Source organism: Mobula hypostoma, chromosome 2 (assembly GCF_963921235.1).
Source record: "Mobula hypostoma chromosome 2, sMobHyp1.1, whole genome shotgun sequence".
NCBI classification, from domain to species: domain Eukaryota; kingdom Metazoa; phylum Chordata; class Chondrichthyes; order Myliobatiformes; family Myliobatidae; genus Mobula; species Mobula hypostoma.
In genome coordinates, this window is record NC_086098.1 from 39892416 (window position 1) to 39919440 (window position 27025).

Here is a 27025-nt window from a genome sequence, read left to right on the forward strand (position 1 = left end):
CAGAGATTGGTTTTGTGTGCCCTGTTAATCATATGTATTAATATTTTGGATGAGAATGTAAGTTTGCAGATGATTCCAAAATTGGTGGTACAGTGAAGAAGAATATCTTAAATTACAAACAGGGTCTAGATAGCTGGGAAAATGAGCCAAGGAACAATAGACAGAATTCAACTTTGACAAGTGTGAAGTGTTGCATCTTGGTAAATTAAACAAAAGTAGGAACTGCACAGTAAGTCCATGTTGCAATTCTTTTCCCTGGAACTAAGAGGCTGAGGGGTGACTTTACAGATGCATCTCAAATCCTGTTGGTCATACATAAGGTGAAAAGCCAAGGTTTCGTTCCCCAGGGTAGGGAAGTCCAGAACTAGAGAATGTAGTTTAAGGTGAGGGGAAAAATTTAAAGAGCAAGACACAAAAAAAAAGAAATACATATTTAAAGAGTACCTGAGGGGTAAGTTTTTCCACATAGAGGGTGGTAGCTATATAGAACACGTTGCCAGAAAAAGTGATAGAGACAGGCACAATTATAACATTTAAAGGACATAGTAAAGCTTTCGAGGGATATGGGCCTAACACAGGCAAATAGGACTAGCTCAGGAGGCAACTTGGTTGAGTTGCAGTTGGGCCTGAAGGCCTGTTTCTATGCTGTATGACACAATGAATGTAAAAACAAATGCATTTTTCCAGTTGGCTTTTCCCAGGCATAAAGGACTAATACTCAAAATAAATGATCATTCTCGAGGTTATAACACTATCAGTGGTGGAAAATAGAGATAAGAAAATTATATTCAAAATTATAACACAGAGAGGGCACACTGAAGGAAATGGCATGGTCATGCAAGAAGTTGTAAATAGGGTTATTCTGAGTGAAAGGTTTATCCTCCAATCCCAAACTTCGGTTAAGCTGCAGGTGCTAATATATAACTGCGTGTATCTGCACTCTTGAGGCTATTTACAGCATGATTTATTACAGCTCTTGGTCATTATGATCTTCAAACACATAAGGATAAACTGAAATAAACACAGCCTGATTGATGGTTGACAGGAGACAATACAAACTTAAATCTAATTTAATAATTAATTGCATGTTAAAGCTATGTGTGTTATTTAGTTGGACATGGAGTACATTTGCGATTTATTTACTTTTTCAGGAGGAGGGCAATGCTCATGAGGCCAGCATTTATTTGAATGATGTGCCTAATTAGGCCAATGTGCTGTGAGCTATAGTAAAACTTTATATTTAGTATAAAGTGTGGTAAAATTTATTAATAAACTCAGGGAGAACAATTGTCTGGTGTACTGAAGTACAATGCTTCAAAACATCTAATATTCTAACAACAGCATTATCTGTAGCTTCTGATTTGTGAGTACCATATCGACATGAATTATTCTGCAGGATACATCAAAGTGCAAATTTCAATTACTAGACTGCCCTTTCAAATAAAGCTCAATTTAAAATATCCTAAGGGATGTTCAAATATTATCCACCACATATTGAATGAAAGCATAGAGCATAAAATAACTTGTGAGTTATTAATCAAAATTGTTTCATTAAATAAAGTGATAAACTGAAATTGTCATGGCATATAACTGTTGTAAGTGTCTTTCCCTATATTCTTTTTTTGATATTTCCATCTCCGCCCCGACTCCAACACCACAGAGGTTCCATCAACACCAATTATATAGACATAGTAACAACTGCAATAATTCCTGTGATTGGCTGGCAGGTGCATTGCAATATTGTCCCTATTACTTTATCATATTAACTTCAAGTAAAATAATCCAATTTGTGCTGAGTGTTTTGCTGATAGACATATTTGAATTATCACAGGCCTGTGTTACATTTGTTCTGTGCAGAATCTCTGTAGTTTTGTCCTTATTCCAATGTAATTTTCAGTCTCAGGTTGCTGCCATTAAAAAAATAATAAATTTTTAAAAGACAAACTGAGATGTTTCAAAGTAAGGAACAAGGTGAATGCTGGATGTGTTGACTGAAATCCTGAACTCTTTCTGTCTTGGGAAATACTGAGGGTGATAACAAAGAAAACCAATACTGCAAGGAAGAAGATTGTTCAGAATTGTAGTTCGCCCTGGTTGCAATGGCAATTGCAGGCGTACAAGCAGAAGTATCACATTTAGAAAAAAACTTGCAGCATAATTCTCCCAAAAGAATAAACCCAAAGTTCAAAGTACATTTATTATCAAAGTATACAACCCTGAGATTCTCCTTCCCACAGCCAGCCATGAAAGAACCTGTTCAAAGAAAACCTCAATTACCCAACACACAAAAAAAAGATCAAATCACACAAATGGCAAAAAAACAAATATAAAACATTAAAGCTACAGAGTCCTTGAAACAGGAATGTTCAATTTAGCTCAGTTCAGTTCAGTTCAATCTAGCGCTGTGTCATTTGTTGACTGTCGGCCGCAGCGCCAGTCCATCCGATCAAAATTGCACAAAATAGCGATAAAAGGTATAACCAGAAACACATATCACATGAACTGCAGAGTCCTCCAAAAATGAATCCAATCCACAAACCACATTGATTAAAACTAGCTCAAGACCCAAGACTCCAGCAGTAGCGACTAATAGGGAGAGAGAGAGACCGGTCACACTCAGGTAGATGGCGCTGAACACTTGCTTGCCTTCTGCTCTCATTCTCAATGATTTCAATCTTTTACCAGCGAGAAATGGAGTTGATAATATGCTCCAGGCCACACACTCCGCTCCAAACCTCACTGAATAACCTTGGAGACGGTAAGCCACCAGACTGCTCAATCGACCAGAAAACACACCATCAAAATGTAAATCACAGGTTCCAATTACACTTAGCTGAGTAGTATAATCATATTTGAAAGAAGAGGTAAAAGAAGTTGTTTTGTGAACTGTCTGAAGGACGTCGCCATTGGTCGCATTGTACTCTGGTGCCAACGTTGATGCTAATCATTTTCAATTTGCACTTATTATAAGAGAATTGTTGGTAAAATCTCAGATGGAGATGAGAGTTAGTACAGGAGTGAAGATATACCAGCTAGTTTAGTAGTGTCTCAGCAATAACCTTGCACTCAATGTCAGTAAGACGAAAGAGCTGATTGTAGACTTTAGGAAGCGTAAGATGAGGGAACACAAACCAATCCTCATAGAGGGATCGGAAGTGGAGGGAGTGAGCAGTTTCAAGTTCCTGGGTGTCAATATCTCTGAGGATCTAACCTGGTCCCAACATATCACTGCAGTATAAAGAAGGCAAGACAGTGGCTATATTTCATTAGGAGTTTTTGAAGAGATTTGGTACATCAACAAAAGCACTCAAAAACTTTTATAGATGTACCGTGGAGAGCATTCTGACAGGGTGCACCACGGTCTGGTATTGGGTGGGGGGGGGGGAGCTGCTGCTGCACAGGACCGAAAGAAGCTGTAGAGGGTCATAAATTTAGTTGGCTCCATCTTGGGTATTAACCTACAAAGTACCCAGGATATCTTCAAGGAGTGGTGTCTCAGAAAGGCAGAATCCATTACTAAGGACCCCCAGCACCAAGGGAATGCCCTTTTCTTATTTTTACCATCGGGTAGGAGGTACAGAAGCCTGAAGGTATACACTCAGTGATTCAGGAACCGCTTCTTCCCCACTGCCATCCGATTCCTAAATAGACATTGGCCCATGAACACTACCTCACTTTTTTAATATATGTTATTTCAGTTTTTGCACGATTTTAATCAATTCAATATACATGTACTGTAATTTATTTATTTATTTATACCTTTTTTTTCCCTTCTAGATTACGTATTGCATTGAACTGTTGCTCCCGAGTTAACAAATTTCACGACACATGCCGGTGATAATAAACCTGATTCTGAGAATCACATCTTACGATCACTATATTTTACAGGATTGTTGCCTGTCTCATCAGGCAACTGGGTATTCTTAACGTGCATGTTTCCCATTTCCCATGGATTGTGCAAATCCACAACTGGGGCACAGCTTGGATATGTGCAAACCTGATAGCTCCCTTGTGGGAGGAAGGTGTTTTGATGGTAGCCAGGGTACCCTGCAGTGACCTGCATAATTTTCAGAGTCTGATATTACACTAGATGGACTTTGGGAGAATTATTATTTGCAGTCCATCTAAGAACTGACACTCAGTAGTTACAATATAATGTGTGCAGTATAAAGCACAATGAACCTTGTTTACTGAACAAGAAACAAAGCTGTTCTCAAGCTCTTCAAATCAGCTTGGCACCCAGAGCAATCCAACCTCACACCTGGGCCAGTTGAATGGGCACTAAATCTCCTCTGCCCCAACTTCTCCTTATGGTGCTCAGACCAATCCAACCTCACACCCAGCCAGTTGTACAGGCATCGGAATTCTATCTGCAACGATTCTGCAACCCACCATCTCGGGTCCTCCACCAAACTTGCCTTGCTATCAATAACCCCTTCACTGAGTGCAGTGATAATTTAACACAATTTACCTCAGGAAATGTATTTTTAGTGATGATTTTAGTCGGGATTTCTTAGCTTTTTGACTATCAGAAGCTGTCACACACGTTCGGTAACACCATCTTCACACGGTGGGTGGGCTTGATTTGGCCCTGCCCATGTGACATGTAAAGGTGCCATGTCCCAGTCGATGTGCAGGTGTTCACCACAAAGGACTGACTGGCTCCTGACTGTAAATGCTAAGAAGCAGGAATCTCATATTTTAAATAAGGTAGCACGATAGCGCAGTAGTCAACAGAACAGTATTACAGTGCCAGTGACCTGGGTTCAATTTTGGCACTATCTGTAAGGAATTTGTATGTTCTCCCAGTACCTGTGTGGGTTTCCTTCCAGTGTTTCAGTTTCCTCCCACATTCCAGAAAGATGTATGGGTTAGTGGGTTAATTGGTCACATGGATGCAATTGGGCAGCGTGCACTTGCTGGGCAGGAAGGGCCGTGTTACCATGCTGTATCTGTAAATAATAAAAGATGAAATTTCCTTATGAGATAGATGGAGACTATTTGTGTCCCCTCAAATTTATTCTGCCTCACAGAGATTTCCCATTCTCCTGTATTCCCTATAACCTACTATCTCCACATTCCCTTCAGCTCTACCATCAACAATTGTCAGTATCGTGAGATGTCGCAAGGGAAACCCACACAGCCACAGGAGTACATTTAAACTCCACACAGACAGCTCCAGGTTCTTGCTAACAATGTGTTGCTTTCAGTCTCCACAGGTCAGTGTTTGAAGTAGCAAGTGAGAGCGTGGCATCTTGCAAGGCGGAAGCCATTTGTAAACAGACCTCTGGATTATTTGGATCTCTTGTGGGAAAAGTATGTGCAAAAAGAACAGATTACACTGAACCTGAGGGGACCTTTATCCTCCTGGGCAGGTATGCTAGAACTTGGGGAGGATTTAAATTAATTTGGCAGGGAACTGGGAACCAGAGTGATAGGGCTGAGGATGAGGCAGCTGTTATACAAGTAGATGCAGTGTGTGGTGAGATTTTGAGGAAGGACGGGAAGATGTTAGGGCAAAATTGCAGTCAGTGAGATGCGTTGAAGTTTAACATTGGGGCAAAATCAAAAAGGGTAATGAATACAGGACTGGAGGTCTGAAAGAGAGACAAAAGTGGATATTCGACTGCTGGAAACTGGTGCTGGAGAGGTAGCAATGTGGACAAAGAAATGGTGGACAAACTTAGTAAGTATTTTGTATCAGTTTTCACTGTGGAAGACACTAGGAGTATGTCAAAAATTTGAGTGTCAGGGACAGAAGTGAGTGGAGTTGCTATTACTAAGGATAGGGTGCTTAGTAAGCTGAAATATCTGAAGGTAGATAAGTCACCTGGAACAGATCAACTGTACCCCAAGGTTCTGAAAGAGGTAGCTGAAGAGATTTTGGAGGCATTAGTAATGATCTTTCAAGAATCACGAGAATCGGGAATGGTTCTGGAGGACAGGAAAATTGTATATGTCACACTAATCTTTAAGAAGGGTACTTGGGGGCACATGATACTATCGGCCAAAGTCAACATGTTTTCCTTCAGGGTCAACCTTGCCTGACAAATCTGTTGGAATTCTTTGAAGAAATAACAGGCAAGATGGACAAAGGAGAGTCAATGGATATTGTTTACTTGGATTTTCAGAAAGCCTTTGACAAGGTGCCACACATGAGATTAAATGAAAAATGCTACCATGATAGAAGATTGCTTGACTGGCAGAAGGCAAAGAGTGGGAATAAAGGGGGCCTTTACTGGTTGGCTGCCGGTCTGTAGTGGTGCTCTGCAGGGGTCAGTATGGGGACTGTTTTTTTCACATTATATGTCAATGATTCAGATGATAGAATAGATGGCTTTGTGGCCAAGTATGTGGACAATATAAAGACAATTGGAGGAACAGGTATTGTTGAGGAACTAGGGGATCTGCAGAGGGACTTAGACACAGTGAGAGAATGGGAAAAGAAAAGGCAGATGGAAAATAGAGTAAGCTAAGTGTATGGTCATGCACTTTGGTAGAAGGAATAAAGGCATAGATTATTTTCTAAACGGGGGGCGGAATTTGAAAATCTGAGGTTCAAAGGGACTTGGAAGCACATGTGTAGATTTCCATGCAGGTTAGCTTGCAGGTTGAGTCAGTGGTAAAGAAGGCAAATGCAATTTTAGAATTGATTTCTTGGACTAGAATATAAGAGCAAAGATTTAACACAGAAACATAGAAAATAGGTGCAGGAGTAGGCCACTTGGTCCTTCGAGCCTGCACCACCATTTAGTATGATCATGGCTGATCATCTAACTCAGAACCCTGTACCTGCCTTCTCTCCATACCCCCTGATCCCTTTAGCCACAAGGGCCATATCTAACTCCCTCTTAAATATAACCAATGAACTGGTCTCAACTGTTTCCTGTGGCAGAGAATTTCACAGGTTCACCACTCTCTGTGTGAAGAAGTTTTGTCTCATCTCGGTCCTAAAAGTCTTCCCCTTTATCCTTAAATTGTGACCCCTCGTTCTGGACTTCCCCAACATCGGGAACAATCTTCCTGCATCTAGCCTGTCCAATCCCTTTAGGATTTTATACGTTTCAATAAGATCCCCCCTCAATCTTCTAAATTTCAGCGAGTATAAGCCTAGTCAATCCAGTCTTTTATCATATGAAAGTCCTGCCATCCCAGGAATCAATCTGGTGAACCTTCTTTGTACTCCCTCTATGACAAGAATGTCTTTCCTCAGATTAGGGGACCAAAACTGCATGCAATACTCCAGGTGTAGTCTCACCAAGGCCTTGTACAACTGCAGTAGAACCTCCCTGCTCCTGTACTTGAATCCTCTTGCTATGAATGCCAGCATACCATTCGCCTTTTTCACCGCCTGCTGTACCTGCATGCCCACTTTCAATGACTGATGTACCTGCATGCCCACTTTCAATGACTAGTGTACAATAACACCCAAGTCTCATTGCACTTCCCCTTTTCCTAATCGGCCACCATTCAGATAATAATCTGTTTTCCTGTTCTTGCCACCAAAGTGGATAACCTCAGATTTATCCACATTAAATTGCATCTGCCATGAATTTGCCCACTCATCTAACCTATCCAAGTCACCTTGTGTCCTCTTAGCATCCTCCTCACAGCTAACACTGCCGTCCAGCTTCGTGTCATCCGCAAACTTGGAGATGCTGCATTTAATTCCCTCATCTACGTCATTAATATATATTGTAAACAACTAGGGTCCCAGCACTGAGCCTTGCGGTACCCCACCAGTCACTGCCTGCCATTCTGAAAAGGTCCCTTTTATTCCCACTCTTTGCTTACTGTCTTCCAACCAATTCTCTATCCATATCAATACCATACCCTCAATACCGTGTGCTTTAAGTTTGCACACTAATCTCCTGTGTGGGACCTTGTCAAAAGCCTTTTGAAAATCCAAATATACCACATCCACTGGTTCTCCCCTATCCACTCTACTAGTTACATCCTCCAAAAATTCTATGAGATTCGTCAGACATGATTTTCCTTTCACAAATCCATGCTGACTTTGTCCGATGATTTCACCGCGCTTTCCAAATGTGCTGTTATCACATCTTTGATAACTGACTCCAGCAGTTTCCCCACCACTGACGTTAGGCTAACCGGTCTATAATTCTCCAGTTTCTCTCTCACTCCTTCTTTAAAAAGCGGGGTTACATTAGCCACCCTCCAATTTGATGCTCAGGTTTTATAATACATTGGTCAGACTATACTTGGAGAATTGTGAGCAGTTTTAGGCCTCTTTTTGAAAAGAAGATGTGCTGGCATTAGAGGTGGTGTGGAGGAAGCATATGAGAATGATTCCAGGAAATGAATAGTTTAATGTATGACGAGTGTTTGATGTATCTGGGCCTATACATGCTGGAATTTAGAAGAATGAGGAGGAATCTCATTGAAACCTATCAAATATTGAAAGGCTTAGATAGAGTAGATGTGGAGAGGATGCTTCCTATTGTGTGTGAGTCTAGGTCCAAAGAGCACAGCCTCAGAATAGAGAGACATCCATTTAGAACCAAGATGAGGAGGAATTTCTTTAGCCAAAAGGTGGTGAATCTATGGAATTCATTGCAACGTGTGGCTGTGGAGGCCAAGTTATTGAGTAGATTTAAAGTGTATGTTAGTAGTTTCTTGATTAGTCAGGGCTCAAAGGTTATGGAGGAATGGCAGGAGAATGAGATTGAGATGGTTAATAAATCAGCTGTGATGGAATAGCAGAACAGACTTGGTCAACCAAATGTCCTGATACTTCTCCCATGTCTTATGGTCTTTTGGGTAAGGGTGTTTAAGGATGGCAGGGTGGGAGCAGGCACTTGTATTGCAGCATGCTTGGGTTATTGGTGTGTACTGGCAATGATGGTTCCTTAAGGTTGTCATAGACTGAGGGTTGGGGTAGTGGATATAAGCCCCCACTACCTATTAGATGCTCCCTGTGGCGAGTGTCTCCATTAATCTCTAACAACCAAATCCAGCTCTTCACATGGGAGTTAACCAAGATCTTATTAGTGAGCTAAACATAAATGAACCCTTAGGAGGCAGTGATCGTAATATGATTGAATTCATACTGCAATTTGAGAGGGAAAAGCATTCCTCACATGTATCTGTGTCACAATGGAATAAAGGGAATTATAGAGGCATGAGAAAGGAGCTTGCTCAGGTGGTTTGGAGGAGGATACTGGTGGGGATGATGGCAGAGCAGAGATGACTGAAGTTTCTGGGAATATTTCACAAGGCACAGGATGGATATGTCCCACAAAGGAAGGAGTTCTCAAATGGCAGGGGTAGGCAAAGGAAATTAAGGACTGCATAAAAGCATATAAAGTAGAAAAAGTGAGTGGGAAGTTGGATGACTGGGAAGTTTTAAAAATCCAACAAAAGGCAACTAAAAATATTATAAGAAGGGAAAAGATGAAATATAAGGGCAGACTAGCCAATAATATAAAGCAGGATACTAGATGTTTTCTCAGTAATATAAAGAGTAAAAGGGGGGTGAGAGTTGATATAGGACAACTGTAAAATAATGCTGGTGAGGTAGTAGGAAGGTAGGAAGAATGGAGGGAGAGTGATGGGACTACTTGTACAGGTGTCCAAGTCTAGTCCCATGCAAAGCCCAACTAACTTCCCTGGTACTTGATGTGTGTACAATGCAGAAAGCATGTCCATGTGGCAAGGACAACTCAAGACAAGAAATACTTGGTTGGATTTAAGGAAAGATGAGATGCAACCAGGAGACAACTGTTAATGCATTTTAGTGTGGAAAATAAGGACTTTCAGGCATGGTCAGATTCCTAGGAAACTATTATACAACAACCACCTTCCTCCCAAAGCAGAGATTATCAAAGATAGACAGCTTACATTTGTTATGATTGCTGCAGTTGGACAGAAACAAAGGATGTCTGGAATTAAAACAACAGGAATTCTGCAGATGCTGGAAATTCAAGCAACACACATCAAAGTTGCTGGTGAACGCAGCAGGCCAGGCAGCATCTCTAGGAAGAGATACAGTCGACGTTTCAGGCCGAGACCCTTCGTCAGGGTCTCGGCCTGAAACGTCGACTGTACCTCTTCCTAGAGATGCTGCCTGGCCTGCTGCATTCACTAGTAACTTTGATGTGTGTTGCATGTCTAGAATTAAGCAACCCTTCAGATTATTCACAATTAAATAAGGATTCTGTTTCCTTTATTACCTTTAAATTTAAGGACTTACAGTAGGTAGAAATATCAGTTCTTCAAAAATCATTTTTGATCAATGAATTTAATAATGTTTGCATTCTGCACAAAAGTACATTCATCAAGCCAATTTTCAGTTAGTTAGATTCTACTAAATGCCAAAAGAAAATACAAGACTCAGTTGTCCCACGAAGTATTCATTTGTTACAGGACACTAAACAGAAATAAACTTCCTTAAAATCAAACTATTTCAGTTCGATTGCTAGCATCTGTTAAAAATCATTATTAAATCCCTTTCAAGGTAAATGCATTGATGCATTACTTTACCAAATTAGTCAAGATTACATTACCAAAGGAAGAATTATTGTTGACAAAATTTACAGGAATTTTGATATTCAGCACTGGTGGGTGAAAAATATGCAGTATCTCTGACCTTGCCCTTCACCTATGTTGAAGCTGCAAAAAGCTTCCCAACTAACAGTCCAAAATCCCTAGCTACAGCATAGGAAAACCTGATAGCTATGAGCGTGAGCAGGTCTTTTTTTTGTACTGTCTTGCCAAAACAAATGAAGTAGTAAGCCAAAGCAAGATATTTGATTATTTTGTTGGCAGTATGAGTAGCATCACAACATTTATTTTTCGTCCAAAAAGGCTGAAGGCTAATTCAGAGAAGCTAGCAGTCAGGTTCATTAAGGTATGTGCTATAATGATTTGAATCTGTGTTGTGTCTATTTTTGACACGCACAGAGAATGAAATAAATGGAAGACAGCATGCAAGCCGGGCAGCAGCAACTTCTGCAAAGTCTGTCTCTCTATTTTAAAATAGCTGCTAGCTTTGGCTACATGAAACAGCAGTTAAGGAAGATTACAATGGACAGTTAAAAACAATCTGTCTCCTCAGTGATGACAGTTTGGATTTTTTGCTGGAAGAAAGAAGCAGGGTGAATTAACCATGTTTCAATCTCAGAAAAAGCTTTCTTAGCAATAGGTTAAAAATAAGGTCAGGTCATGCTTTGTCCCTGAAATGGCTGAACTATTATGAAGTGACTTTCAAAGGTTGAACCGCAGAATTAAAATGGGATTTAGAACTCAAAGCTCAGACTGCTGGAAGAAATTCTTTGAGGGAAATAGAAAGGTTGAGGATTAATGATACATTTTAAGAGGACATGTTAATTTTTCGTTAGACAAGTGGGATGGATGGAGTGTCACTAATCTCAGCTGTTTGCCCAAGAATTTGTCCTGTGTGTCCTACCAAATCTGAGCAAATAACAATTGGAATAACTAGGAGGCCGCCTGGCTGCCCATAATGTAGACGGTCACCAGTTTCAGATGAGCGGAGGAATCAGAAGGATCCTTTGTGATTGAACCTGTACTATAGAAATAAAGTATAATACTTCAGATGCACCATGATTGCTGGATTTTTTTGACCAATCCATGACAGTTAATTCACCTCATTGGCAGCAACATAACTGTGGAATCCAAGCAATTCATTTGGCTTTATATGCATTCCTGAAGTGCCTCACATGTGCATTTCTACTGCCAAGTAAACTAGTGACAGAAAGAAATGCAAATCAAAAGAAATAGTGTTTCTTCTACTGCTGATCAACATGGCAGTTGAAAATCACTCTTCTTTAACTTGAATTAGACTTTATCTAGAGAATTCATTTCAGCAAATCAATTTTTCTAAAGAAAAATTACAATGTCCCCTTAAAATATTTCTATCTTAAATAAACCTTTCATATATTTCTATATTGCAATAGGATGCAAGTATTCTTCTGATGAAACTTCTATTTATTTGGCTCAAATTATTATTTCAGTAGCAGACATCCCACCCTGCAAAAACTCATTTCAGGGAGGTCTCAACCTCATTTCAGGGAGATCTCAACCGGAAGTCTCAACCTCATAGCAGTCTGTGTCAATGAATTCGTTAATTTTGCAAGACATCAGATTCACAAGTGCTTTGTGAGACAACTGACTTCTGAATTCTGTCTTAATGTGCCATGTTCACAATAGCTGCTGTCTTGGTTGATGAGCAGGCATAGTTTTTTGCTATTTCTGAATCAGGAAACATTTTCTTGAATAGCTTGCCTGTGTGCTTACACACCTGGATGGCAGGTTATGCTCAACGATGAAAGATGTAAAGTACACCTCAGCTCTAGTGACCTCCTCTGTCAAACTTCGGTTTTCTGCTGAAAAGAACTGTGAAATACCTGCTCAGCCTTCCCTGTGCTTAGCCTCCCTAATATGTTGTGGTCCCTAAAAGAAATAAAAGCATAAGGTGTATTCTTATTACAGGTGTGCGCCACTTAACGTCCATTCTGACAACGTCTGATCGCATAAACGTCAGTAGTCACACACACATATTGCCTGCAATAGTCGGGATCAGACATACTTTTTTACAATGAAATGGGGGATTTTAAATGAGTGATTTAGAAGCTCTGTATCTTCAAGTTCAAGTTTATTGTCATCTGGCTGATTGTCCACAAATGAAACAACCTCTGTCCGGGCCACGGTGTAGCCACAATACATACATCATGCACACCACATAAAACAATATATTACCATATTATTTCATAAAGTGTAATTCAAAATGCATATAAAGTGCACAGCACAGGTAAACAGTGCACTGCCCTAATGACGAGACCTCGGTGGGGGCCGGGTATCTATTAAAAATCAGTTTTTCTTCAAAAAACGGCTGCGTTTAAACCCAGCCCATCGCAGGCTTCAATGTACCTGTAAGTGGAAGAGTTTCAGGAAAAAACCCATGAAGAATTTGCTTGCTGCAAGCGCGTTTTTAAAGATGTTTTAGTGGACAATTTTGGAAGTTTGCTCCAATTTAAACCCCGCTCTAATCCCCTTTAAGACGCCAACGCGCCCCGCCCGTACAGGACAGCCTCGTGTAGTCAGGTTGTGACCATCAGGCTTTTGTACTTCATCGCCGACAATTGTCCAGATGATTTCAGCGTCATTACAGATGACAGTAACTGAACTGATGGACTATGGAAGAGAGAGAGAGAGAGAGAGAGAGAGATCGACTGTAAAGCCTGCCCACAGAGAAAACTGATAGGTCTACTTAGCACAAAGGAAGACCAAGCAGGGTTCATTCATTTTCTTTCTTTCATTTTTTTCCCCTCTCCCTCTCCTTCTCCCTCTCTAAAAAATTGATTTCCGGGATATTGTATATAATTTGCGGGCATCAGGGAGCCGCATCGATTTGCAGGAGACTCCCGGAACTCCTGGGAGAGTTGGGATGTCTGCAATAGTTCAAAAGCACATAACCTGCTGGCAGCAGCATGGTTTTAGTCAAAGAGTTTTGCCAAACAAATAAACATTGTTTCAGGTGTCCTAAGCCCAACATTTTCTGCTAAAGAAAAGTTAATGATGGCAATTGAAAAGTTAACTTGTAAAATACTGTAAAGAAAGCCATCACCAGCAGTATAGTATATTTCTAGTCTTAATGGAATGAATCAGATAATGTATAATTTTTTTTTGCTTTAATGAACGGTATAGCATCACAAAAGAACACTGTGATACACCCAGCCAGCTATAAAGAACATTTGTATAGTTGCTTTTACTAATTCTGTTGGAAACTGTTATGTTTTGTAACTTCAGAACATTAAATTAATTCAAAAAAAGACAGAGTAGTCCAGGAATGCAGGTGTAACTTCGACTTTACTTTTAGGGGGTGGCGGCACATATCACATGGTAGCATAATGACCTATGCAATTAATGTATTTTTACATACAACCTGTAATTAATCATTTAAATAAACAAGAATGCTTAATCAAACACTCAAACACTTCTTAAATATTAAATACACAACACTCCTCCCTGCTTAGTTATAAACTCCAACTCAATAGAATGCAACTCAAATATATACACAGTATGTTATTCAATACAATTACTATATACAGACATCCACAACACAGTAGGTTTTTAAATTGTCTCATTCAGGCTTAAAAATGTAATCACTGTGGGGGATTTCTTCCTCTTGTGGTATAACATCTTTCCTAACAAGTGAGGTCAGTCTGCTTGGCCGATGAGACATAGAAACATAGAAAACCTACAACACAATACAGGCCCTTCGGTCCACAAAATTGTGCCGAACATGTCCCCACCTTAGAAATTACCCAGGGTTACCCATAGGCCTCTATTTTACTAAGCTCTACGTACCTATCCAAAAGTCTCTTAAAAGACCCTATTGTATCCGCCTCCACCACCGTTACTGGCAGCCCATTCCACGCACTCACCACTCTCTGCATAAAACACTTACCCCTGACATCTCCTCTGTACCTACTCCCCAGCACCTTAAACCTGTGTCCTCTTGTGGCAACCATTTCAGCCCTGGGAAAAAGCCTCTGACTATCCACATGATCAATGCCTCTCATCATCTTATACACCTCTATCAGGTCACCTCTCATCCTCCATCACTCCAAGGAGAAAAGGCTGAGTTCACTCAACCTGTTTTCATAAGGCATGCTCCCCAATCCAGGCAACATCCTTGTAAATCTCCTCTGCACCCTTTCTATGGCTTCCACATCCTTCCTGTAGTGAGGCGACCAGAATTGAGCACAGTACTCCAAGTGGGGTCTGACCAGGGTCCTATATAGCTGCTACGTTACCTCTCGGCTCCTAAATTCAACTCCACGATTAATGAAGGCCAATACACTGTACGTCTTCTTAACCACAGAGTCAACCTGTGCAGCTGCTTTGAGCGTCCTATGGACTCGGACCCCAAGATCCCTCTGATCCTCCACACTGCCAAGAGTCTTACCATTAATACTATATTCTGCCATCATTTATGACCTACCAAAATAAAGCACTTCACACTTATCTGGGTTGAACGCCATCTGCCGATTCTCAGCCCAGTTTTGCATCCTATCAATGTCCTGCTGTAACCTCTGACAGCCCTCCACACTATCCGCAACACCCCCAACCTTTGTGTCATCAGCAAACTTACTAACCTATCCATCCCTCCACTTCCTCATCCAGGTCATTTATAAAAATCATGAAGAGTAAGGGTCCCAGAACAGATCCCTGAGGCACACCACTGGTCACCGACCTCCATGCAGAATACGACCCGTCTACAATATGTGGTTTTGAAACCAATTTCATGTTCTGGGGCCTCCACTGTGGTGGTTGTACGAGTTGATTCTGAGACTACAGGAAGTGATTCTGACAGTTCTGGCCACCTTTCTTCTCTTTTTCTCTCTCGATCTTTCTCACAATCTCTTTCACACCTTTCTCATTCTCTTTCACATTCTTTCTCTCCATCTTTTCCTTCTAGCTTATGCATCTTGATCTTAGGAAGGTGCATTTAGTTCACTGGAAAATTAATCCTTCTATTGATACCTTTATGATCTGATCTCTCCTCTTACTTCCCACTTCCACAACATCAACTGACGAATCCTCTGTTTTTGTATCTCCATTGATTCCTTTCATTTTGGCCTTACATTTATCTAGTTGGGGTTTGGTCTACCTTTACAAGCAAGCAGCGTTTTGTCTCACACTTGAGTTTATGCAATAACCTTAATGTATACAGAGTAGATTCTGATTCTTTATATTTATAAAAGCCAGATGTTTGCAACTTTCCTAAAACTCCTTGAACTCTCTTCCAGCTTAAAACAAAGCCGCATTTTGCAAGTAACTGCCTGCTTAACATATCAGAAGTTTTCTCAGAAATGTTGTCTACAAAACTGTTGCAGTCAGACCAGTGCACTCGTCACTTTCATGCTTCCTGTTAGTAGCATGGTCCTTCTTTGGTCCAATATGCTTTCCAACCTGAGGCACACACCTGCTTGTCCTCTGTTGGGCATTTGTTCCACTGTGTTCAGCATGGAAACAGCTGTGGCATCATCATTTCATGGTTCACTTTCAGTTGGTTTCTTTGCAAGGGTTATGGCAAATGGTGGATGGAGCTCAGCATGGTTCGTTGGTTGTTATATTTCACTGTTACAAATATCATTTCCACATGAGTTATCTTTTCACCGGTATACATTCTTACCTGCAGGCCTCAGTTTGGTATCTTTGAAATGCCATTTAATCTCATTTTGTGGAATGTTTGAAACAGCTGAACCAGTGTCTCGTTCCATTTTAATTTGTTGTTCACTATCAGTATAAGCCATATTGCTTGTCTATTGCTAATTTTCACATTGCAAATCTCAAGCCTATATAATCCTGTGTCACTCTCATCATTATCAGATTTTTCATCAACAGTATGCAGATTAGTGCTCTTTTTCAAACTGCAGCTTGACTTTTCAGTGCTTTCTTTTCCCTGTGTAGTCCATTTATTTTTGCCTGTCCAACATGCTCTGTGACCTACTTTATTGCATTTTCTGCAAGTTTTCCCTTTAAACCTGCATTTGTTTGGTGTAGATAAGCCCCTGCCACAACAGTACCACTATTTGCTCGGCCATGCCCATTTCTGTTCAGACGATCCAATTTTGTTCACACTCACTTTAATTCCTGACTCTAACTCAATTGCATCTCTGTCTGCAGTTTCTATTGAAACAGCAATTTCAATTCCTCTTTTTAATATAAGTTGTCCTTCTGTTTTGAATACTTCCTTTTAAGATTCCACAAACTAAATGATCTCTTAGCATATCATTAAGACCATAACCAAACTGACATTCTCTTCAATTCAGCTGAAACGTATGCTGAAATGGACTCCCCTTACTTTTGATTCCACGATGAAACTTAAAACGTTCTGCAATCAACAATGACTTTGGTTCTAAATGATCCTTCATTACTTTGACAATATCAGGAAAGCTAATTTCTAATGACTTGGGTAAAGCAGTTAAACTTTGAAGTACATGGTATGCCTTTAAACCCAATGCACTCAGCAAAAATGGTTTTCGCTTCTCATTGGTGACTTCATTTGCTTCAAGATACTATTCCAATTGCTCAATATACATGAGCCAACTACCTGTTGTGTAATCAAATCTCAGAAGTCTTTCCAATGTAGACAGTCATTCCAGATTTTTTAAAATGATTATTAACACCCAGTATTCACTTGTTATGAACCCTGAATTCTTCCATTTACAGGTTTTTTTTAACTCGATCATGTCTTTCCTTCCAAAGATAACTCTGCATATGCCACTCTACTTCGAGGATGCTCACACTGTGTTTTATTTTATTTCGAATGTCTTGCTGCACTTTAACAGTTCGGTACCAGTGTTGGGTTTGACTTAAAAATACCTCGTCGCCAATGTTGTTTTGTAACTTCAAAACATTAAATTAATTCAAAGAAAAACATGGGAGTCCGGGAATGCAGGTGCAACCTCATCTTTTCTTTTAGTGAGGCATGCACATATCAGGTGGTAGCATGATGGTATATGTAATTAATGTATTTTACATTAAACCCATAATTAACTATTTAAACAAACAAGATAATCAAACATTAGTTAAATATTAAATACACAACAGAAACCTTTGACCAGAAGCAATGACTCAGTTTCTCACTCCAAGGACATTGCCTGACCAACGTCTTCTTCAAACAATTTCTGTTTTCTTTTGCGTTAGATATTCATTACCTGATGCCAGTGCCGAAGCTGCTAATGGTTAGAGTTGAACCATTTGCAAACTTTTCTTTCCTGACTGTTTTCCAATGAACCTTGGTAGAAAATACTTGTGAATAGCAGGAAGGACAGCAGAGCAGCAATGGCTAGAGTTTCTGTGAAAAATCAAGGAAGTGCAAAACAAATATATTCCAAATAAGAAGACATTTGCAAATGGAAGAAGGACACTACCATGGCTGATAAGTGAAGTCAAAGCCAAAGTAGAAGCAAAAGAGGGGGTATACAAGGAAGCCAAAGCAAGTGGGAAGATAGAGGATTGGTAAGTTTTTAAGGGAACTAAGAAGGTCATTAGGAAGGAAAAGATGAATTATGAAAGGAAATTGGTGACTAATATCAAAGAAGATGCTAAAAGATTTTTTAAGTATATAAAGGGTAATAGAGAGTCGAGGGTACATATAGGACCGATAGAAAATTAATCTGGAGATATTGTAATGAATGTCGCAGACATGGCAGGGGAACTGAATGCGTATTTTGCATCAGTCTTCACAGTGGAAGACATCTGCAGTTTACCAGACATTCAAGAGTGTCAAGTGTCAGGGAAGTGAAGTATGTGCAGTGAAGTTTACGACTGAGAAAATGCTCAGGAAGCTTAACGGTATGAGGGTGGATAAATCTCCTGGACCTGATGGAATGCATTCTTGGGTTCTGAAGGAAGTAACTGGAGAGATTGCAGAGGCATTAACAATGATCTTTCAAGAACCGATAGATTCTGGCATTGTACCGGATGACTGGAAAATTGCAAATGTTACTCTGTTATTTAAGAAGAAAGGAAGCTATAGACCTGTTAGCCTGACAACAATGGTTGGGAAATTGTTGGAGTTGATTGTTATGGAAAAGATTATGGAGTACCTGGAGGCACATGACAAGATAGGCCAAAGCCAGCATGGTTTCCTGAAAGGAAAATCCTATCTGACAAACCTACTGCAATTTTTTGAGGAAATTACAAGCAGGGTAGACAAAGGAGATGTAGTAAATGTGGTGTACTTGGATATTTGGAAGGCTTTTGACAAGGTGCTGCACATGAGGCTGCTTAGCAAGGTAAAAACCCATGGAATTATGGGGTAGTTACTAGCATGGGTGGAGCATTGGCTGGTTGGCAGAAAACAGAGAGTGGGAATAAAGTGTTCCTATTTTGGCTAGTTGCTGGTTACCAGTGGAGTTCCACAGGGGGTCAGTGTTGGGACCACTGCTTTTTACAATGTATGTTAATGATTTGTGGCTAAATTTGCCGGTCATACAAAGATAGACGGAGGAGTAGGTAGAGTTGAGGAAACACAGAGCCTGCAGAGAGACTTGGATAGTTTAGGGGAATGGGCAAAGAAGTGGCAAATGAAATACAATGTTAGAAAGTGTATGGTCATGCACTTTGGTGGAAGAAATAAACGGACAGACTATTATTTAGATGGGGAGAGAATTCAAAATGCAAAGATGCAAAAGGACTTAGAAGTCCTTGTACAGAATATCGTAAAGGTTAACCACCAGGTTGAGTTGGTTCTGAAGAAGGCAAATGCAATGCTGGCATTCATTTCTAGAGGTATAGAATATAAGAGCAGGGATGTGATGCTGAGGCTCTATAAGGCACCCATGAGACCGCACTTGGAGTATTGTGTGCAGTTTTGGGCTCCTTATTTTAGAAAGGATATACTGACATTGGAGAGGGTTCAGAGAAGATTCAAGAGCATGACTCCAGGAATGAAAGGATTACCATATGAGGAACATCTGGCAGCTCTTGGGCTGTATTCCCTGGAGTTCAAGAGAATGAATGGGGCTCTTATAGAAACATTCCAAATGTTAAAAGGCCTGAACAGATTAGATATGGCAAAGTTATTTCCCATGGTAGGGGAGTCAAGGACAAGAGGGTACAACTTCAGGATTGAAAGATGTCCATTTACAACAGAGATGCAGAGAAATTACTTTAGTCAGAGGGTGGTAAATCTGTGGAATTTGTTGCCACGAGCGGCTGTGGGGGCCAAGTCATTGGGTGTATTTAAAGCAAAGATAGATAGGTTGTTGATTAGCCAGGGCATTGAGGGGTATGAGGAGAAGGCAGGGGAGTGGGGATGACTTGAAGAATTGGATCAGCCCATGATTGAATGGCAGAGCAGACTTGATGGGCCAAGTGGCCTACTTCTGCTCCTATATCTTATGGTTTTCTGAAGGTCTATTATCATCTTCATTAGAAAAAATGGGGAAAGAAAAATGAAAGGAGAATGAAGCACATTTGCATTGAAGTCTATATAGAACATAGAACATAGAAATCTACAGCACACTACAGGCCCTATGGCCCACAATGTTGTGCCGGCCAGGTAATCTATTCTAGAAACTGCCTAGAATTACCCTATATAGCCCTCTATTTTTCTAAGCTCCATATACCTATCTAAGAGTCTCTTAAAAGACCCTGTTGTATCCACTTCTACAACTGTCACTGGCAGTGCATTCCACGCACCCACCACTCTCTGTATGAAAAATTTACCCCTGACATCCCCTCTGTAGCTACTTCCAAGCACCTTCAAATTATGCCCGCTGATGTTAGCCATTTCAGTCCTGGGAACAAGCCTTTGGCTATCCACATGATCAACACCTCTCATCATCTTATACACCTCTATCAAGTCACCTCTCATCCTTTGTCACTCCAAAGAGAAAAGGCCAAGTTCTCTCAACCTATTCTCATAAGGCACACTCTCCAATCTAGGCAACATCATTGTAAATCTCCTGTGCACTCTTTCTATAGTATCCACATCCTTCCCGTAATGAGGTGACCAGAACTGAACAGAGTACTCCAAATGGGGTCTGACCAAGGTCTTATATAGCTGTAACATTACCTCATGGCTCTTGAACTTAACCCCACGGTTGATGAATGCCTTCTTAACAACACTGTCAACCTGCACAGCAGCTTTGAGTGTCCTATGGACAAGGACCCCAAGACCTCTCTGATCCTCCATACTGCCAAGAGTCTTACTGTTAATACTATATCCTGTCTTCAAATATAACCTACTAAAATGAACCACTTCACACTTAGCTGGTTTGAACTCCATCTGCCACTTCTCAGCCCAGTTCTTCATCCTATCAATGTCCTGCTGTAACAGTTGACAACCATCCAGACTATCCACAACACCCCCAACCTTTGTGTCATCAGTAAACTTACTAACCCACCCTTCTACTTCTTCATCCAGGCCAGTTATAATAATCACAAAGAGGAAGTGTCCCAGAACAGATTGCTTCGGAACACCACTGGTCACCGACCTCCATGCAGAATACAGACCATCTACAACCACCCTTTGCCTCTGTGGGCAAGCCAATTCTGGATCCACAAAGCAAGGTCTCATTGGATCCCATGCCTCCTTACTTTCTGAATAGCCTCGCATGGGGAACCTCATCAAATGTTTTACTGAAAACCATATACACTCTATATACTGCTCTACCTTCATCAATGTGTTTTGTTTCATCCTCAAAGAACTCAATCAGGTCAATCATGACCTGCCCTTGACAAAGTCATGCTGACTATATGATGGAGTATTCACAGAAGAGTTTAAATGGGAACAAATTTCATTTGAAACTGGGGATATTGACAAGATGGATATCATGCTTTCTGCTTACTACTTGGTCCATGGCCACCGGATGACCTGTGGATCTCTGAGTCTTGTAACTATTTTCACCTGTTCCCTGATCATTAGCATCTACAGTGCATTTGTCTACTTTTAGGTGACATTTGATATGTTTGATTTCTGTTCACACCAAATAGTGCAGGGAGTATAAATGTATAACAGCAATTTAAGTTGCATTTCTAAAAAATAAATTGAAGTTTTGCTCAAGGAGACATTTCAATTTCTGTTAGCCATTGAATACACATTCATTGTTTGCAGATGTCAAAATAGTCACAGCTGCATTTCTGATTGGAGAACAGGATTGACCACTCCACCTGGTATATATGACAGTTCAACTATTAATAAAAAAAACTTAAGAAAATAACTCAAAAATGGTGATGCATGTGATTTTCAAGTGCATCAATTTCTGGAGCATTCTTCTAGCTGCAATTAACAGTATTAACAAATTACTGGAGTTGAAGTTAATTCATACATTCTGTATGATTTTCATAACTGATATCTACTAAAATTCACATTTAAAGTTCCAATTTCAAAATAAATTTATTATCAAAGTACATATATGTCACCATATACAACCCTAAGATTCATGTTCTTGTGGGCATATTCAATAAATCCAATAACATTATAGAATTGATGAAAGATTGCACTGACTGGGCGTACAACCAGTGTGCAGAAGACAACAAACCAAACAAATACAAAAAGAAAGAAATATTAATAATGATATTAAAAAATAGATAAGCAATAATATTGAGAATATGAGATGAGGAATCTTTGAAAGTGAGTCGAGAGGTTGTGGGAACATTTCAGTGATGGGGCAAGTGAAGGTGAGTGAAGTTATCCCCTTTGGTTGAAGAGCCTGATGATTGAGCAGTAATAACTGTTCCTAAAACTGGTGGTGTGAGTCCTGAGGCTCCCATACCATCTTCCTGATGGCAGAAGCAAGAAGAGAGCATGGCCTGGGTGGTTGGAGTTCCTGATGATGGATGGTGTTTTCCTATGACAATGCTCCATGTAGATGAGCTCAGTGATGGGGACAGCTTTACCCGTGATGGACTGGGCCTTATCCACTATTTTTGTAGGACATGCTGGGCCCAGGACAGGTCCTCAAAATAATAACACCTAGGAAATTAAAGTTGTTGACCCTCTCCACATCTGTAACAATAGCAACTAGCTGGTAGGTATTTGGCGACTCATTTAATAGTAATAGTCAGTGGAATGGGTGTAAAGGTTTCTTTCTCCACTGAAAATATACAACTATGCCAGATTAAGGGATGACATGGCTGGAACTTTGAGCTCCAAAATGGTAGCAATAGTATCATATCATATCACTGCAGAAGGATTGCCATCATTATGTGCCTGCTCCTAATACTTCCCAAGGACATTAGCGCAAATATCACTTTATCAGTTAGGTATCCAAAGCAAATCACAGAAGAGATGAGTGCACTTAGATCTGGATGCAATTTCAGTCCCCGGCACCATCCAAAGTACCCAGTGAACATTATAGTCTTGTTTATAGTTGTACCCGACCAAAGTAAAACATGGAGATTTTACAATGACACTCACACACACGGAGATTTATTGAGTGAAATAGTGTGCTTTGCTATATTTCTTGGAATTAGCTAATGGAGATCTAATTGGAACATTTTTATGACATTAAAATCAATAGTCACTGAAAAGAGTGTTTGTTCTTCAGAGAAGCAGACACAAAGGAACCTAGAATGGTCCAATTATTGGAACGGATGAATATATAATAAAAAGCAAAATAGATTGGAGTATCACTGTCTGAGTTAAAGAGCTAACCTAAACTAACATTATAATTTTATGAGCACTTACATATGGATTATATTTTTGTTTTCTTTATCATGTTGACAAATAGAGTTAGCTGTTGATCAATGAAATGAATCATGTCCTGAGATACTAAACATTGTGTAGAATTGTCTCAGCCCATTTATTTGACACAAGAATTGACAGGTTACTTCATTTAGGAAGTCCTGAAGTGTGCCCATCCAAGTCTGTGCTTTCCACATGCATCGTTATGGATAGCATTAAACAAATGCTTACCAGATTTTAGAGGAATGATTTTAAGAGACACAGATAACCATAAAATTTCATGACAGTTGTAGAATTCCTTTAAGCATGGACCTACGATTTTCTCAGCATCTTTATGATTCTATTGGACAGTAGAGTCAACCAGTAAGTTGGCCAGAGACCGCTTAACAGAAATTCAGTCTGAAGCAAGTATCAAACCTGTATCGTGTTAAGTACTTTCAGTGTCTTGTGTTGCAAAAACAATTACCCCGTTGGCCATATATTTGTAGACTCTCAATATATTTTGAATACATTACCATAGCAATGTTGAATACTTTGTTTTGTAAAGTGCTTCATGCTGAATGTCCATAGTGATCTTAGTTTGGTATAGTTTCATGTCTAATGTCTAGTGCTAATCTAATGTACATATCATCCATTTTTTAAAATATAATTGTATACATGCGATTCTTTTGAAAAGCTCCTTTCATTAATCAAATTGTTGAGCCAGAACCCTATGCCCTTTCAATTGTCAAGAACCAAAGTCATATTATACTAAACCTCAATATTTTCTGTCTGATGCAATTACAACAAAAAATTGAATTGAATTGACTTTATTTCTGACATCCTTCACATACATGAGGAGTAAAACTCTTTCCATTACGTCTTCATCTAAATGTGCAATGTGCAATCATAGTAATTTATAATAATTTAGAATAAATAGAACAGTCAGTACAATATCGAGTACACTCAAATCAGCATGAGTTAATCAGTCTGATGGCCTGGTGGAAGAAGCTGTCCTGGAGCCTGTTGGCCCTGGCTTTTATGTTGTGCCACCATTAACCAGATAGTAGCAGTTGGAATAGATTGTGGTTGGGGTGACTCGGGTTCCCAATGATCCTTTTTACACACCTGTCCTTGTAAATGTCTTGAATCACAACTACAGGTGCATTGGGCTTTCCGCACCACTCTCTGCAGAATCCTGCGATTAAGGGAGGTACAGTTCCCATACCAGGCAGTGATGCAGCCAGTCAAGATGCTCTCAATTGTGTACCTGTAGAAAGTCCTTAGGATTTGGGGGCCCATACCAAACTTCCTCAACCATCTGAGGTGGAAGAGGCCCTGTTGTACCTTTTTCACCACACAACTGGTGTGTGCAAACCACGTGAGGTCCTCAGTGATGTGGATGCTGAGGAACTTAAAGCTGTTTACCCTCTCAACCCCAGATCCATTGATGTCAACAGGGGTTAGCCAGTCTCCATTCCTCCTATAATCCACAACCAGCACCTTTGTTTTTGCAACATTGAGGGAGAGGTTGCTTTCTTGATACCACTGTGTCAGAGAGATGACTTCTTCCCTGTAGGCCACCTCGCTATTGTTTGAGATAAGGCCAATCAATGTAGTGTCATTGGCAAATTTAATTAGCAGATTGGAGCTGTGGGTGGCGACACAGTCATGGGTATACAGGGAGTAAAGGAGGGGACTCAGTACGCAATCCTGAGGGGCTCCTGTATTGAGAGTCAGAAGGATGGAGCTGAGGGTGCCCACTCTTACCACTTGCTGGCAATCTGACAGGAAGTCCAGGATCCAGCTGCACAAGGCACAGTCAAGGCTGAGGTCTCTGAGCTTCTTGCTGAGCCTGGATGGAACTATGGTGTTGAATGGTGAACTGTAGTCCAAGAACAGCATTCTCACATAAGCATCCCTCTTCTCCAGATGTGTAAGGACAGTATGTAGAGCTGTGGCTATTGCGTCGGCTGTCGATCAGTTGTGTCTGTAGGTGAATTGTAAGGGATCTGGTTTGGATGGTAGCAAGCTGTAGATGTAATCCTTGACCAGCCTCTCAAAGCATTTGGTTATTATTGAGGTGAGTGCGACAGGACACCAGTCGTTCAGGCATGTTACCTTGGTCTTTTTTGGTACAGGGACAATAGTGGATATTTGAAGCAGGAGGGCACGCTACACTGGGAGAGGGAATACATTGTGAAGAAAGCTCTGCAAACATATCAGGATTTATATTTTTTATAATGTTAGAACTACTGTGGCATTTATTCTTCCAAATAAAACTGAGGGAAAGATTCCAGGAAATTAGCTGTAGATCTTATACTTTTCAATACAATTAACTCAGTAGTGTCTGTACATGACCAAACCATAAAGGAAATATCTTATGCTACTGAACTCACTTAGGCCACAGCAAAACTCAGCAAAATATGTAATTCTCATTGCCCACCATGATCCAGTCTCTGGTGATCCAGGTTACTTAGCTGTATCTCTTCTTTCTGGCCAAAGTATGGATTTATGTCCTTGCTCCAGGGGAAACACGTGAAATGTTCAATACCTACCACATGAGATTTAACAGATATCAGGTGATTGACAACCTTGAATCCAGACACCGAGAAAGCCTGAAGTCCAGATTTTATCACTTGCAAGACCTAGCTACAGTAGAATAAGGATGTTTTACAAAACATGTCTGTGCAAAAATACTTGAAAGGTAAGACAAGCCTGCGATTGTGAAATCATTGTATGTTCACTGGAAGCCTTATTACATCAAGTAGTTGGAGCTCTCCCAGACACATGGATAGCATCACCAAAATATTTCCCTAATCACTTGTTCCATAGACATAATCAGAAATTTCAACTCCTGGATAACCGAAGTGGTAGAAATCCCTCCCCTCATATTCACAATTACCTTAGCAAAATTCACTAATTAGGTCATTTTGACAAAAGGCTTAAAAGAGTGTGATAATCAATGAAGCAGTAATTAACAAGTGAGAAACCTAAACACGAGAAATTCTGCAGATGACGGAAATCCAAAGCAACATATACAAAGTGCTGGTGGAACTCACAGGTCAGGCAGAATCAATGGAAATGAATAAATAGTTGATCTTTCAGGCCAAGACCCTTATTCAGGACTGGAAAGGAAGGGGAAAGATGTCAGAAAACAGTGGAAAAACACCAAGTGAGGAACTGTATTTCATTATCACAGAGTCAGGTCTTAGCTTTCCAGAACAAGATGCTGCCTTCTTGGGCAGCTCACAGCTGTTAGTCGTCTTAGTGGTATCAATAAATGAATCAAGGGACTTTATCAAAAGAATTCCTAAATTCTGCTATAAGCCAGAGGATGTGCTGTAATTAAGGTACAAAGCATTTTGCCAAAGATTTAATCTTGCATTGGCATCTTTAATTCCGAGTTCAAGTTAAATTCAAGTGAAAAATCAATTTTGCTTGCAGAAATCCCATGCTATTATAACTTCCACAGAATTTGTCCTTTCATCAAGGAGACAAGTAGTACACCATTTCTCCCCTTTGCCTTTTTGGTCTTTAGCCCAGATACTTTCCCACCTGCAGCTGGATTGCATTTTAGCTCTATTCCACTCGAGATCCCAGGTGCCACTTTGAGTGTTTAGCAAGGGTGTTATCTGTATTCCTGAAAGTGTTCACTCTGGGTCCCTAGGCTGTCCCTACCCTGACCATTCCTCATTTACTGGCAGACCTCCATCCATTAGACATACTGTACATCCCTCGGGTTTTGCAGTATTTTTACCTTTGAAAGACTGTCCTGAAACTAACTTCCTGTGATCTTTCCACATCACCGTGCAGCTTACAAGAAGAGAAGCTGTAAGCATTGCAACTTTAAGGAAA

General features: G+C 40.3%; 1 long non-coding RNA gene across 1 annotated transcript in view; it reads right to left on the reverse strand.

The window, feature by feature from the left end:
* The window catches only part of LOC134339425 (uncharacterized), a 105140-nt gene that overhangs the window by 20063 nt on the left and 58052 nt on the right, over positions 1-27025 (reverse strand). The window contains exon 3 of the long non-coding RNA XR_010016397.1: positions 4813-4952. This is a non-coding gene — a long non-coding RNA (uncharacterized LOC134339425). The remainder of the gene's footprint in view (positions 1-4812; positions 4953-27025) is intronic.